Source organism: Nannospalax galili, unplaced genomic scaffold (assembly GCF_000622305.1).
Source record: "Nannospalax galili isolate Female #2095 unplaced genomic scaffold, S.galili_v1.0 scaffold548, whole genome shotgun sequence".
Lineage (NCBI taxonomy): Eukaryota > Metazoa > Chordata > Mammalia > Rodentia > Spalacidae > Nannospalax > Nannospalax galili.
The window spans coordinates 1,487,428-1,503,856 of NW_008358999.1; the positions used below are offsets into that span (position 1 = coordinate 1,487,428).

Genomic DNA, 16,429 nt, shown 5'->3' on the forward strand with positions numbered 1-16,429 from the left:
CTCTATATGGTGGAATTATATGGGATGTGTACAATCCTCTCTATACGGTGGAATTATATGGGATGTGTACAATCTCTCTATATGGTGGAATTATATGGGATGTGTACAATCCTCTCTATATGGTGGAATTATATGAGATGTGTACAATCCTCTCTGTACGGTGGAATTATATGGGATGTGTACAATCCTCTCTATACGGTGGAATTAAGGGTGACTTTTTTTCTTCCTGGGAGAATAAGAGTTGGAAGGCAGACATGTTCATGTGTTGCTTTAACAATAGAACAGAGAAAGAGGGTTTTATCCTTGGGTCCCTGGCAGGCTTGTGTGTACAGTGGCTACAGACCCAGACTTCCTTCAGGGATGGTCTCCACTGGGCCCCTGGGGTCTGTCAAATCTGGTTCCCACTGGTCAGCTGTTTGTCTTATTTCTGGCTTGGTGACCCTTCATGGCCCAGTGTTATATTTAGCCTGGTTTGCTTTCCCTTCCAGAATACAGAGAGAAGCTAATTTGGGCCTTGCGACCTCCAGCCTGTCCCTAACAAGTACCAGCATTGGGGGCAGCTGCAGGGGTTGGGTGATGCTTGTCCCAGCCAGACTGCTCCCTAGACCCCAGGCTTGGATTGACCCGTCACTGCTCACAATGGAGCAGCCTGGTGATACAGGTTTAGATAATGCTGTATCTAGGTTTGTAAGATGTGCTGTTAGTGAGGAGAGGGGCCACTTACCTGTGCTCACCTGGAGACTGAGGGCAGGCTTGTGCACAGCTGTCATGTTGAACCTTTAGTTAAGGATCCACCTATAAAATATGAGAAAGTTGTGAGCATTTCAATTCTGTGGGGTGCTTGTGGTGAAGTGTGTGTTTTAGGGGTGGGAGCTTGGGGTAGACCCACATAAAAGACAACGGGTACCAAAAGTCAAAGGGGCTGGGGAGATGGCTCAGGACTTGCTGCACAAGCATTCAGACCTGAGTTCAAATCTCCAGAGTCATGTAAAAAGTCAGATGTGGGCATGTGGGCCTGTGACCCCAGCACTGTCAGGGGTGGAGACAGGAGGATCACTGGGGCCTAGTGGTCTTGAGCCTCGCTCCAGATTCAGTGAAGTTCCCTGTCTCAAGGGAATAAGGTGGGATGTGATGGATCAGGACACCTAACGTCCCCTTCTAGCCTCCCTACCCACCACACATGGGTATGCACACCTACACCTACACACACACCTACACACACACACACACGCACATACACACATTATCAGGGGTTGCCCACCCAACCCTTCCTCGGTCTTCTCTATGTCAAACCAGGGCCCCAGAGAAGAAAAGAGAAATACTTCTAAGGTCACTGTATGAGGGATGGATGACCTCTACCCAAACCACAGAAGGACACACCCAAGAGGAAGATGACAGACCTTTCTGACCTGCCTGCTCAGAAGCTAAATCCTAAACAAAGGATTCATGGGTGGAATCCAAGTGCAGCTGCGCTATGATGGAATTGGGTTCAAGTCACCATGGCAAGGTGGGTCCCGTGTTGGGAATGCAAATGACATTTCATCAGAGGAAGGAGAAGTCACTGGAGCACTACCCAGTTGAAGGCTGTACAGCAGGGACAGTGAGTGACAGTTGAGGACATCTTTGAGGAACCTAGCCTGTCATACATAATGAGGAACAGAAAAGCAAAGGGCAGAATGACTTACCCAGCATGACTTCGTGTGTGTGTGTGTGTGTGTGTGTGTGTGTGTGTGTAGCAGAAGTCAGCCTTGGGTGTTCTTACTCAAGGATGCCATCTACCTTGTTTTTGAGGAAGGATCTCTCCCTGAACCTGGAGTTTGTTAAATAGTTTAGGCTTGCTGGCCAGTGAGCCGGCAGGAGCTACCTGTCTCTGCGTCCCTAGATTATAGCTCTGTATAACCATGTCTGCGGGGCTTTTTCACATGGGTTCTGGGAATCAAACTCAAGTCCACATGCTTGCATGACAAGCACTTTATTTATGAACGAGCCATCTCCCCAGCTCCACTGCACGACTCTGATTAAACAAAGTTCAAAGTCAACCCATATAATCACTCTAGTTTTTCAACTTCAGGAGGAAATGTACAAAAATTTTATACCAAAATTCAGAACAAACATCTCCCAGAAGAAGAGAAAGGGAAGAAGGAAGGAATCTCCTTATGACATCTGCAAAAAAAACTCCTGTGTATCCTAGTGTAGTGGGCATGACAGTACACACCTGTATCCTAGCATGTGAGGCTAGGAGGCAGGCTGAGGCAGCAGGATCACTATTTGAGAACTGGAAGCCAGCCTTGGTTATATAGCAAGATCCTGTTTGAATAAACAAAAGTACAGGGCTAGCAAAATGGCTCAGTGGGTAAAGGTGCTTGCTGCCAAGCTTGATGACCCGAGTTTGAGTCTCCAGACACAAATAGCAGGAGGAGAGACTCTACTCCCTACAAGCTGTCCTTTGACCTCCACATGTGTGTCATGGCAGGGTCTCCCCCAGCCACCATCTGTAAAACATCCCTCCCTCAGCCCGCTTCTCAGAGCCTCGGCTTAGTTTCTGGGCAACATTCCTTCCCAAAGATGGATAAGATCACCTCAGTCTGACAGTGTCATTTTTCTTCTCCTGGGCTCCCTGTCCCCTGTACCTGCACATCAACTTCCTGAAAGAGGGCTTTTCTCTGCCGCCTTCTGCTAAATGGCCAGCTCCCAGGACACTGTGCTGGGAACATAATAGGCCTTTAATAAATTCCCGTATCTAGCAGGTTTAGATGTTGAGTCCATGTCTCCATCAACAAGGGGAACTCCAGACCCAGGGTGGGCACTGATGGAAGAGGATTCCTAAGCACTAACTCAGGAGTCACAGGATACTCTTGTCTTGTGCCTACATGGAAACCATGTCCTAGCAACCTGGGAAAAGTGCCCAGAAAGGAGGTCCTGGGAAGGAGACCTTATCCGAATTCCCTGAGGACCCGAGGTTGCAGAAGTTCTGGCTCTCTGGTCCTCCCAGGTAGCAGTCAGCCTCCCCCAGGAGTCCCTGTACCAAGCAACACCAGAGTGCTCCCTCTGCCTGGCTGAGGCCAGAGTGGGTCATGGCTATGAAATGAGACCAAACAATATGGACTGAGGGCTAGCTCAGTGGTAGAGGCCCTGCCCTCTATGTTCTGTTCCAGGCTCTGTGAATGCAACAGCTAAAAGCAGAGCTCTGGGCAGAGGGCCTGGGCTGGTCCTCGGAGTCTTGGCTTGGCTTCTCCAGGGAACGGCAGACCTTGGCAGCTCAGAAACTAGGAACTGCACTGCATCCTCATGTGGCCCCTGAGTGCCGCCTGGCTAGCCTGCAAAGTAGAAGCCTGAAGTGCAGCCCTGAGTTCTACAAGGAAAAGGGCTCCCCAGTCCATAGTGGCCAGCAGCAGCGCTGGTCCAGCACTACCACAAAGACGTTCCTGGCCACAGTCCCTGCACCACCTGCCGCCTGCCAGTTGTGCAAAGGATCCTGCTCTGGGGAACAGGGCTGTGCTACATTTTACATTCACACTCAGCAGAGCCTCTGGCCAAGTTTCAGCCCACAATTACTTTTGTCACCAAGGCCCAGTGTCATGTGGTGGAGGTAGAAAAAAGGTTCCAAGTCACCACTGCGCCTCTGTGGCTAGGGTACTCCTGCCGGGGAGTTTCAGGCCACCTCTCAAAGGACCAAGGTCAAAAGGTATCAGGTGCCTGTTTCAACAGAGCTTGAGGACATCTTTGAGATCTTTGACTTCTGGGAAAATGAGTCATGGAGGTAGGGGAAGAAGGGCTGCTGTGCCACAGGACAGCTAGAAAAGGCAGAAAAGAACCTGCTGGACTATGTGCAAGGTGGGGACCAGGGTCAGGGTAACTTAATGCCCATGACATTACTGGCTCAGCACAAGTCAGGTACCTACCCACAGTCCTGGCTTCACGGTGTGGTGAGCCCCACCATCGCAGACACTGATGAGAAGTGTGGCTCACACAGCTAGTAAGCAACCAGGGCAAGACTCACAATCAAATCTGGCTGCCACCTGCTGTGTCCTGGGCCACAGTGGCCCCAGGCTCCCTAAGGCTGCCTCCCTGGACCACTCCCTAGTCTGGGCAGACTGGTTTGACAGAGATGCGTCATCAAAAAGCACAGAGGGTTACAGGCAAACATTTCTTCAACTTTGAAGATTTCCATCTAAAGAATTCTTGGGCCCATTCTGCATGCAGGGTTTGGGGGACTACACACGTTGGGACATTTGTTCACAGCCCAGCAGAAAGAATGAGTCCCTAATAGGAAAACCCATGCCTGGGTGGCAGCAAGATGCTCGCCTGTCATCCTAGCACTCAGGAAGCTGAGGCAGGAGGATCACTATGAGTTCCAGGCCAGCCGAGGCTACAGTGTGAGACCCTGACAACTCCTCCCATCAGAAGAAAGACACAAAACATTCATGTGCATACCTGTCACCCCAGAACTTGGGCTGAGGCAGGAGAATTTTGAGTTTGAGGTCAGCCTGGGCTACATGAGACCCTACGTTAAAAAAAAAAAAAAAGTAGGGGCTAGAGAGATGGCTCGGTGGTTAAGAACACTGGCTGCTCTTGCAGAGGACCCAGGTTCGATTCCCAGCACCCACAAGGCAGCTAACTCCAGTTCTAGGGGAATCCAATGCCCTCTTCTGACCTCTGTGGGCACTGCATGACACAGGTATACTTACATGCAGGCAATACACTCAGACATAATTTTTTAAAAAAGTAAACACAAAAAACCTGAGCCAGGTGTGGCCAGCACTTGGAGGCAGAGGCAGAGGCAGGCAGATCTCTGTGAGTTCAAGGCCAGCCTGGTCTACGTAGTGAGTTCCAGGACAGCTGGAGCTACAGGGAGACCCTGTCTCAAAAAAAAAAAAAGTAAATAAAAGAAGGGTCCTGGACCAGATCTGTACCCGTCTTCTGGAAGCTCTTTCCATGAACAACCATTGTCTTTGGCTGTTTTGTGTTGTTATAACAAAATACCCAAGGCTGGGAACTTTACAAAAAGGGTTATTCATCTAACAGTGTTAGTGGTTTGAAAGTACAAGATCAGGCTGCTCCATCTACCCAGCCTGTGGGGAGGGCTCCTCAGGCTGTGCCACATGCAGCAGTTGGCATGGCTGTGAGTCAGTGTGACAGGAAGAGATCACATGGCAAGGAAAGAAGCCTGGAAGACGGAAGGGTCAGGCTCACTCTTCAGAGACCAAGCCACTCTCGTGAGCTAACTGGATTCCTATGAGAGCGACGCAACTCCCTTTCCAGTGATCTGATTACCTGGCACCAGGCTCCATCTCTTCAAGATCCCACCACCTTGTAACCAGTATCAACACATGGAACCTTTGAAGGAAACATGTAAGAAATACCCAAACCATAGCAAACATTTAATAGTTGTTGGTTCTGTTTTATAAACACACTAGGGAGCTGAAGAGAGACTGCTCAGGAGTTAAGAGCACTTATTGCTCCTACAGAGGACTGGAGCTAATTTTCTAGCACCCACATCAGGCAGCTCACAACTGCCCGTAACTCCAGCTCCAGGTGTCCTCTTCTGGCCCCTGTGGGCACCTGCACATATAACACGTGCATATAGACATGAACACACACACACACACACACACACACACACACACACACACACATTTTAAAAAGAAGAAAAAGATGCCAGGCATGGTGGCGCACACCTTTAATCCCAGCACTTGGGAGGCAGAGGCAGGCAGATCTCTGTGAGTTTGAAGCCAGTTTGGTCTACATAGTGAGTTCCAGGCCAGTTGGGGCTACAGGGAGACCCTAACTCAAAAAGACCAAAAAAGAGGAAGAAGAGGAGGAGGAGGAGGAGGAGGAGGAGGAAGATGACACTCAGGTTCAGAGAGGTAAAGCAACTTTCCCAGTCACATAGCTAGTACAGGGCATGGAGGGAGGAATGCTTGATTTGAAAACCCGTGATTTTACCCCCAGTAGTACGGCTGAAAATGAACAGGTGTAATGAGTTCAAGTTTGAGGGAGGTAGAGAGAAGGTGCAGAAATGGCTCTGCATGGTCTTGAGTTGTCTGTTAAGTTTCTATGATGGAGTCTGGGGTAGAACATTAGGTAGTCTGTGGGGAGGAGTGACCTCATAGAACTGGAAAGTGGGCATCTCCCAGAATGCACCAAGGCTTACAGGGAAGAGGAGGCTTCCCTTCCAGGCTCCCAGCACAAGGTGCTGTGGATTTTATAGGACCAAGACTGCCAGGCCCATCACCAATCCACTTAAGGTCTGTAGTTAAGAAGCCAAGGTCAGTCTGTAGCTCCCAGGGGCTGTCACCAGGAAGTTGGTTAAGGGACCTGACTCTTCCACTGGGAGCATACCACAAGCCTTCTTCTCAGCAGATGGCTGGCATGTGGCCCTACCTACGAGACTGGCACCAAGGATCTGGGTTGAGAGTCCCTGGTGTGTTCTATATTCTTGGGAAACCGTGACCCATTCAGCCTTCCTCCATGTTGACAGAGCCAAGGGACACAGAGTGGCCATTCCTCCCACCACTGTCCACTCTGTGAGCTCGACCTTTGGAATTTTTGGACTCTGGCTGAGGCCACTGGTCTGTCTGGGATGGAAGCATGTAACTCAACCAACAAGCCTAGAGGGGGCGCTGTCACACTTCTGCCTACTTATAGAGGGGCACACAGGGCAGAGAGGCTGGAATAGAGCCTCCCTACCAAAGAGCTATAGCCCTGTCCATGGACCTCCTGTGGGCTTGCTTCATCCCTGGGGCTTTCCACAAAGACAAACAGTGATCATGCAGGGCTAAGGCTCACCACCAAGGGCTCAGAGAGCCCTCTGGACACCAGGAGAAAATGGGGCCGTTGTGCACCCAGGAGCAGGGGTGACCCCCTTCTGAGACCTTGGCCAGGCCTTAAGTGTGGAAGAGGGGACTGGTGGGGAGGCCACAATTCCTACTTGACCATGTGCTCAGTGCCCTGCTGACCACCTGCAAAGCATTATCTGTCAGGCGGCTTCAGATGGCAACTGGATCTATTCAATGGGCATCCCCCACTGGGCATGTTACTCAGAGGGGCACAGGAGGATGGAGAGTAGGGGTTGGGTGGGAGGTCTTATAGAACCCAGAGTATCTCAGAGTAGGAGAGGGCAGGCCTAAGGAAGGCTAGTAAAGGGCAGAGGGGATCTGGGTATAGCTTGGCTGTTGGTCACTCATTACTTTGTTTCTCAGAAATTGGGGGACAATACAAGAAAACCACAGGAAGAAGGGTCTCATGTAGCCCAAGTTGGCCTTAAACTTGGTATGTAGCTAAAGATGACTTTGAACTCTTGATCCTCCTGCCTCCACCTCTAGAGTGCTGGGATTACTGTCAAATACCACTGTACCCAGTTTATGCAGTGCTGGGGATCGAACCCGGGGCTTCATGCATGTTAGGCAAGCACTCTGCAAACTGAGCCACATCCCCAGCAATCCTTGGGATTCTTGACTACGGCCTAATGGCCAAGGTGCTTTCTGGCGGTGACTGAGCTGAGGATCTGAGATAGGTAGATTTCTCCACATCAGCTAGGTGGGTCCAAATGAATTACAAGTGTCTTTCTAAGACAGGGGTGAAGCGGTCAGAGGAGGAAGAGGCAGCTGTGATCATGGGACCAAGAGGGTGGCACGGTGTGGGACAAGAGGCAGCTGTGATCATGGGACCAAGAGGGTGGCTGATGGGTGCAGGAAGCTTCTAGAAGCAAGAAAAAATAAAAGGAAACTGTTCTCCCCCGGGAGCCTGTCACCACAAGGCCTTCGACAAAACAGCTGTTGGTGTGACTGGGCACAACATGGTTCCTTCCTCCTGATAGAAGATCTGTGGGTGGCATTTGCTGCCACTTCTCCCTGAGGCCAATTCAGGGGGCCCTGGCAAGCAGCTCCCCTGGGTTTGTACTTTATCCCGGGTTCTGCCGTGAGCCAGGTGTGCACACCTTCTGCCTTCCACATGGGGCAAAGACTCGTTTCAGGTTTATTATTTTGTTTTATATATAACATCTGTTATATTTTATTCAGTATATATTTACTTTTATCAAGAACTAATGATTACTTCTTTATAATCATATTTTGTTATACGTTATTAGTTATAATCATGTTCAAATTTCCCAAAGGCCCTATGATAAATTTTCTGAATAATCTTCAATTCAAAGAGGAAGAACTTGAAGTTCAGAGAAGTTCAGATTCCTGCCCAAGGTCACACAGAGATTCAAAGGAGACACTGACTATAGAGTTAGCTTATCCACCCATATCCCATCTCTCCCAGGCTCCTATACCCACCGCAGCCCCTTCCCAGAAGAAACCCATGTGAGGTCAACTTTGGTCTCTGGTCAGGAGGTAAAATTCCTTTCTTCCTTGTGTTGTTTCCCAGTGTGAGTCACTTGGTCCCTCACAGCCCTGGTCCTCTCTGGCTGTGTTTTAAGTAGCTGATGCTGAGATGTTTAATCATAAACTTGGTATGCAGGCTGAGGTGGGAGCTTGCAGGAGCGGGGAGAGTCACAGCAGGGACTAGTCTGCTTGGCTGTTGTGGCCAGATGCACACACAGGGACCCAAAGTCAAGGTGCTAGCTGGTTTCTCCCAGGCCTCTTGGCCTTGGCCTGACCATGGTCACCTGCTCCCTGTGTCTCCCTCTACCCCATGGTCACCCTCTATGTGTGTATCCTCGGCTTGTGTTTTGTTTAGAGACAGGGTCTTAGGGTAGCCCTGGCTAGCCTCAAACTCACTCTGTAGCGGAAGATGATCTTGAACTCCTGATCCTCCTGCCTCTGCCTCCAAGTGCTGGGGTTACAGACAAGCATCACCACACCTGACTTAGCCTCTCCTCTTCTAAGGATGCCAGACGCACGGAAAGAGGGCTACCATCATGACTTCCTGTCACCGTAGTCACTTCCTTGAAGACCCTGTCTCCAAACACCGCTCCATCTGAGGTCCTGCAGGACTTCAACACATGCATCCAGGCACCCAGTCAGCCCAGAACCCACCCCGGTGGCTTGCTGTGTTCAGCTCAGCCCCTCTCTCCCACTAATAACAAACAAGAACTGTCCTTGAGCGCAGGTTAGCTCCAAGGTCGATGATTCTCCCAGCTGATCTCCTGTCCCGCCGAGCATGCCTGGGTTGACTGCCACCTGCAGAACCCCCTCTCCAACCCTGGCTCCCTGGTTCCAGGCCTCCTGAGACTGGAGAACCATCCATTCTCATGTTCTTGCAGACTCACAGTACACCACACTGAAGGCTGCCTTATCACCTTAGGTGAGGCCTGGCAGAACTCCTGAGCTGGAAAACAACTCCTAAAGGCCTGGCATGGCTGGCTGCCCGCCCCTCTTTGGCCACCAGGACCAAGCAGGCCAGTTCCCCTTCAAGCAGGGGAACTGGGTGATTTTTTTCCCCTCTCCTACCTGAGCCAGGGGGAGAGGCGAGAAAGGGGGATGCTGGCGCAGTGACTGGGATTCTCATCTGGTCAGCGAGGCGGCTCCTGATATCAACTCTCTCCTTCCTCTGTGGTAAGAAAACCTAGACCCAGCTTCCCAGAACATAGATATTACTCAGCCTCTGAGGCAGCTGTTCCATATGACTGAATTCAGCCAATGGGATCCAGGAAGCAGTGGGATGGGGAGGCATTCAGGAAGCTTTCAATGAAAAGGATATGTCTTTCTTCTTTCCCGCTGGGTGTAGTACGGATGTGATGGCTGGAGCTTGGACAGCCAAAATGGGTGGTAAAAGATGGCAGAGCAAAAAGATAGAAAGAGCCTGGGCCCTTGATGATCACAGAGCTGTTATTTCAATCCTAGACACCTGATCTTTGGGTTCTGTTTATATAACAGAAAAATAAATATTATCTTAATATATCTACTTTTTCTGTCACCTATTGCTAAGTCTACCCAGGCCTGATACACAATAATATGGTATTGTTTTTATCGATGATTATGACAGCTATGCCAAAGAGCACTGAGATTCATCTACCTGAATTTATTTAGTCATCATGAGAACCAGATGGCATGGCCCCATCTTGTGGATGAGGAACTGAGGTCCTTCCCCAAACAGACTCTAAAAGTGGCCCCACCAACCCTGTCACCTGGTGTTCATGCGCTTGTGTGTCTCTCTCCTATGTGTAGGCAGGTCGAAGTTTGCTTCTGACCAGTTACGATATGGCCAAGGAGGTCACGTGTTGTGCTGTGACCAAAGAGAAGGTCTGATGCTCCAAGCCTTGGCTGTGATGAAGCAGGTTTGGGGGAAGAAAGCCACGTATCAAGGATCAGAGGAAGGCAGCATGCAAGGCCACAGCCTTCTTCCCAACCCCATGGGGGTCAATTCCAACCACCCTCTCCTCAGCCCTGGCCATCAGATGAGAGAATACAGCCTTGGCCTCCAGGACCTCTATTACAGCCCAGCAGAGGATGCACCAGGCCACCCCTGGACTCCTACCCCCTCGGGTTCTGAAGGGTGGAATGTCAGCAGATCAGGCTGGGGACAGTGGTCAGCTGCAGGGAAGCAGAGGGACCCTCCATGGATGGGGCAGTGAAGTCTGTGGGCTACAGGAAGGCTAGAGAAGCCAGAAAACGGGTGAGACAGGCTGAGGGGCTTGTCAATGGGGCAGATGCTGGAGGGAAGGACATGGGATTTCAGAGGCCCCTCAGTTTGTGGTCACAGGGAGGTGGGCATCAGGCAAGGGAGAGGACCAAGGCAGTTAGTGACAAGGACTCTGAACAAGGCTTGGTTTCTCAGTTTGATCCACCAGGTGTTCTCTGTGCCCCTTAGAGCCTCAGTTTTGTTGTCTGTAAAATGGGCTGCATTCCAGGGCTGCAGAGATGGTGCAGCAGTTAAGTATGCTAATTGCTCTATGGGAACACCTGAGTTCGGATCTCAGCACCCACATCAAGTGGCTCACAAGCACAAGGAATCTAGCGCCCCCTTCTGTCCTCTGTGGGCACCTGCACACATGAGGATATACAACACACACACACACACACACACACACACACACACACACACACAAATAAAATAAATCTTCTAAAACAAAGAAACCCCACAATGCCTACCAAAAGCGAGGATGCAGGCAGCCCCCCAGAACCACCATTCCCAATCAGGGGATTCAATCAACTGCAGTTGGAAAGTGTCAGGGGAAAAATATCTTAGCAGGGCCTGGTGATGCAGACATGCAATCCGAGCTACTAGGTGGAGATGAGGCAAGAACATTGCAAGTTCAAGGCCAGCCTAGGCTACTGAGTGAGTTCAAGGTCAAGCTGGGAAACTTGGTGAATCCCCATCTTAAAATAAAAAGGAAAACGAGGGCTGAGGGTCCAGCTCGGTGGTGGTAGAGCGCTTGTCTAACATGCACGGGGCCCTGATTTTGATCCTCAGCACTGCATGGGGTGGGGTAGTATTGCACATGTGTGGACTTTTCCTTGTCATTGTATGCTAAACAATGCAGCACAGCTACCATTCATATAAATCACAGTGAGTCAGGCATCATGAGTGCAGAGAATACTTAATGTACATGAGAGGATGTGGTGGGGATTTGAGCATCCTTGGTTTGGGGTCTGCTGGGAGTCCTGGTATCCATCCTCTGTGAATTCTAAGGATGGTGGTACATGGAAAATACCCACACAGGAAGTGCTGGCTGGGACGTGGCCTCTAGAACAATGAGTGGTGCAAGACTGAGCTTTGGAGAGGAGAGAGACTGAGGTGGAAGTGGAGGAAAGAGGGTGGGCTAGAGAAAAGCAGAGGCCTCTGTCTTGGGGATCCCAGACAGCAAAGGGTTCACAAGTTACAGGAGGAGGAGTCTGCCAGGGAGAGCAATCTTCAGCTTCAGTGGACACTGGTGTGTGACCTGCCCAATGACCTTCCATCCTGAGGGGCAACAACTGATTCCATCCCAAGGCCAGCCCCATTGTCTATCACAAGGTCAGCTGACTCCAGTAGGCTGGTTGGGGGTCACATGCCCCAGGCCTGGCCAATCAGGGCACCCCACACTCCTGGGGCCCATGATGCTGCCAGGAGGACCAGGGAGTTTCCCATTCCAGCAGTCTCAGTGAACATGAAAACTGCTCTTTTGCATATGTCACAAACACAAAGCCGAAGGCAGAACAGAGCTGGCCTGGGGCAAAGGAAGACGGGGCAAAGCTGAGCCAAATGACAGAGCTCCAGTTCTGAGGAGCTCTGCAAACCTGGGTCCCACCATACCTGAAGCTAGATCCTGGCCACTTGGTGACCAGAGCTAGGGCTCTGCATTGAGTTCTCTGTCCTGGAGTGCTGGGATAAGAAGCTGAATTCAAATCAAAACATAGTTTTATATATAATGCCCCAGGGGCCACTGCGGATACCTGTTACCACATACTGCTGCTGTATTTCAAGGTATATACTTGCTGACACATTTTACACATCGCTTTAAAATGGCAAATGGGGCTGACAAGATGGCTCAGTGGGTAAAGGCACTTGCTGCCAAGTCTGATGACCTGAGTTTAACCCTAGGGACTCACATGGTAGAAGGAGAGAACATCCTCCTAAAAGTTATCCTCTGGCCGCCAACATGTGTGCCCATCTCACCACTAAAGAAAAAAAAAAATGTAATTTAAAAATAAGGGTCTGGAGAGCTGGCTCAGAAGTTAAGAGCACTGGCTGCTCTTGCAGAGGACCCAGGTTCAGTTCCCAGCACCCACATAGCAGCCAACAGCTGTCCTAACTCCAGTTTAGGGGATCCAATGCCCCCTTCTGACCTCCCTGGGCATTGCATGACATGGGTGCACTTACATACATGCAGGTGATACACTCATACACATAAAATAAAAAACACTAAGTTAAAATAGGAACTATGGGAATAATTTGTTGTTATTGTTTTGGTTTTTGGAGACAGGGCCTTGTTATGTAGCCCAGGCTGGCTTGGAACTTGTGAGTCTCTTGCCTCAGCCTCCTGAATGCTGGGATGACTGCTATATACTTGGCTAAGAAAAAATAAATTTAAATTAGGTGTGGGGGTTGAGCCTTTAAATCCTAAGTACTGGAGAGGCTGAGGCAGGAGAATTAAAAGTTCAAGGCCACCTTGGGCTACCTAGGGAGACTCTGTCAAAAAAGAAGGAAGGAAGGACGGACGGATGGACTGGAAGGTTACTCCAGCCACTAGTATAAGGTATTTAACTTAATTTAACAAAGTCTTACTATGCCCATCACAACAACATTGGCCAATGGCTGTGGTGTAAACCCTCCAGTCATGGCCAGCTTGGCCTACCGTCATGGGGTCTCTGCGTTGAGTGATGGAGGAACATACAAATGGCTCTGAAAGCTGTATGTCTGCTCTTCTCCCTCTGACTCACCCCATGTTTCAGGTCTCTGAGGTCCTCTTGGAATTAACAGCACATCTTAGGAAAGGAAGTGGGATCAGGAGTGCTCGGGGTCCCTCCTGTAAGCCACACCTCTGAGAATACCCTGGAACCCAGGAGGTGGCTCAGCAGAGGAGTAGACTCAGGCTGGGAGCCAGGACAGGAAGGGCACTGTAGTGACACCCAGCAGGGCCTCTAGGGGCTGGATGGGATGTTCCACACCAGTGATGGTTCACCTAGCTATCCCACAGTGGGAACAGAGAAGTCACAGACTCCTCTTTCCCCCATTGAACTGTCAGTGTCCTGTGGCTTCTAGGACAAAGTAACCCAAATGCATTTTCCTGGAGTTTCAGAAGCCTACAGTTAAGGAGTGGGTAGGGTCATGTTCTCAAAGCCTGCCCTTTCACAAGGCCACCAGCATCCCTTGACTTCGGCTCTGCCCTGTGTCTTCAAAGCACATCCCTGACCCATCACCATTGTTTTCTCTGGCTCTCCGTTTCTGATCTGCTCATATAAGGACTCTGGCTGTGTCCTGGCCACCTAGACCAGCCAGGGGTACCTTTACCTCAAGATCAATGAGACAGTCACATATGCAAATGCCTCATCACCATACAGGTGTGTCCGACCTGGGTGCCTGTGAGCCACATATCCTCTGGGAAAGACATGAACGTAGCCCAACACGAAAGTTGTAGTTTTAAACATTATGTTTTTGAGGTTTTCTTTTAAAAAACAACTCAACAATTTCTAAAGTATGAATTTTGTTGATGGGGACATTCTGGCACCAGGTCAAAAGGTTGAATGTGTCTGAAAGGTAACAGAGAAGTGGGTTTGGAATGGGATTGAAGACATCTAGGGCACGTGGCATTTCACCGACCATCCCCAAGCTAAGCATAATTCTTGGGCCTCTGGGTACACCAGCATATGGACAGTGTATTTTGGATTACAAATTGGGAAGAACACACTTTACCACTGGGGCCTTTCGTTTCTAAAGAGCACATTTTCCAGTGATTGTGTACGGTGCTCATGATTAAATGAAGATCAGCAGCCATCACCCCCATGCTACTGAAGTGGACTCGGAGGACCCAAGGGCTGCCTTAATCCGCCCAAAGTCTCCTGTTAATCATTAGCAAAGGGAGGCTGTGAATCAGAGTTGGAGTCCAGAGTTCACCCTCTCCACCCCTCTGAGTCCTGCCTCTCACGAGTCCCATGCCCATTTATTTTTAACCTTCTTATGGTTAAAAATAAACCTTTCATGAACAGGTGTTGCAGAGGTTTGCTGATGACAGACAGAACAGGGTGAGGGCTTGCCTCACAACACACAGTACAAATGGCAGGTCTTAGGTCAGCTGCCGTGAGTCGATGGTTAAAGCTGAATGCTGACCTGAAACCTCTTGGTCCTGGAGCTCATGTTCACCAGGCTGTGTGAGGCCCATCTCCTGTCCCTGGACTCTACCCTTACAGCACAGGGATAGGGACAGGGGCTGAGGCTAGTCAGAGGTGCAGAGCCATGCCTACTCTGGAAATTTTGCATAGCAGTTGGTCCTCTGTCCCTAACCTTTCAGTCCATGAGTGTCACCAAGTATCACCTCTCCCCGTCAGGATCTAAAACCTGATCCAAGGACACAGAACTCCAAACATTCCAGCATAAAATGGAAACAGTGTAAGAAAGATGGTCAGTGTTGTGAAGGTTAGTAAGAGAGGGTTCTTCCCAGAGCCCAGAGAAACTTCCAGAGAATGAGCACAGTAATGGTAACGGAACCTTGGCTGCTAATTCCTTGCGCCCGCACTCAGGGAGGAGGTGGCACTGCCGGGTGAGGTGGGCTCTGAGGATCAGATACAAAGCTGCTGTGGTCTTCTGCCCTCCTTCCGCCAGGCACTCAGCAGTCATCAACGGAGCACTCTCAACACGCCAACAGTAATTCAGGTGCTGGGGACCCAGCCCTGAGCATCTCAGAGGAACAGCCCAGGGCCAAGCACCATACAGGTGTGACTTTCTTTATAAAACTTCAGAAGTTTTATATCAGAAGTGTGATGACGCACACCTTTAATTTAAGCACCTGGGAGGCAGAGGCAGGCCGATCTCTATGAGACTGAGGTTAGCCTGGTCTATATAGCCAGTTCCAGGACAGCTGGGGCTATAGGGAGACCCTGTATCAAAAAACAAAAGCATGAACATAAAAATAAAACTTCAGAACCAAACAGAAAAACCCAGGACAGGTATACAGAAAAGAAGCCACAGCGGGGCCCTTCAAATACACCTCCCTGTCGTCCGAGTATGGCACAGTCCAAGCTTTGTCAAACAACTTCCAGGAAGGGTCTCTGAGGGCCCAGTGAATGACCATGCTGGGCTTGGGGAACAGGCTGCCCCATGAGCACTTAGGTGGCTCTGTGAGTACCCAGCATCCCAGTGTTCTTCAGATTTGAAGACTAGGCATGGCCAGCCCGGTCAATGAGGTCCCCCTATTTCCCAGAGGGTGTGGCCACAGCTCAGAAAACTTGATTGATTCTCTGCTGTGGAGGAAACATGGTGGGCAGGCTTTCCTGCTGGGTTTATAGGAAGACAGAGGGGGGCCTGGAGCTTCTGGTGACAAGTCTGTCATGCCAAGGGAGAGGTTGTGTGTCTTAGAGGGGCACCTGGTGCAGGCTATGGGAGCTGAGGGGGAGTAAAATGGAGCAGTCGTGAGGCGGGAAGCATACCACCTGAACCCAGGACTCCTATGGGACCCACGCTATTTCCCAAGAAACAACAGGGCAAAGCCAAACTAACACAATCCAGCATCCCAACTCTCCCTGAAACTGTCACCACTGTCCCCCAATCTCCTTTCTGCTTGTATACATTTTGAGGATGACTGCTAAGTATTAGGGTTTCAAACCACAGCAGGCCTCATGGACTTCCTAAGCTCCTGAGAAAAGGGAACAGAGTTGATAAGCACCCTGGTCTTTGAAGTCAAGAGAAGCAGACTTTTCTCCACTGTTTGGCCAACACAACAGGCTTCCCCTTTGATCTCTAAAGAGGGCTAGTTTTAACAGTCCTGCTCTCCCATCCCTCCCCCTGCCCCAACTTAAAAAAAAAAAAATCTTCCCCCCTTTTGCACCTCCCAGAAGCTCCCCCC

General features: G+C 50.1%; 1 protein-coding gene across 4 annotated transcripts in view; it reads right to left on the reverse strand.

Annotated features, from left to right (window-relative positions):
* The window catches only part of Tmem51 (transmembrane protein 51), a 57,447-nt gene that overhangs the window by 7,551 nt on the left and 33,467 nt on the right, over nt 1-16,429 (reverse strand). For 2 of the 4 annotated variants that reach the window (XM_008822670.2, XM_017795481.2), the window contains exon 2: nt 725-795. The gene's annotated coding sequence lies outside the window, so the exon portion shown is untranslated. Of the gene's footprint in view, nt 1-724; nt 796-9,398; nt 9,469-16,429 lie in introns of those variants that run through there. The other 2 variants (XM_017795480.2, XM_029558418.1) reach the window with 2 other exon arrangements.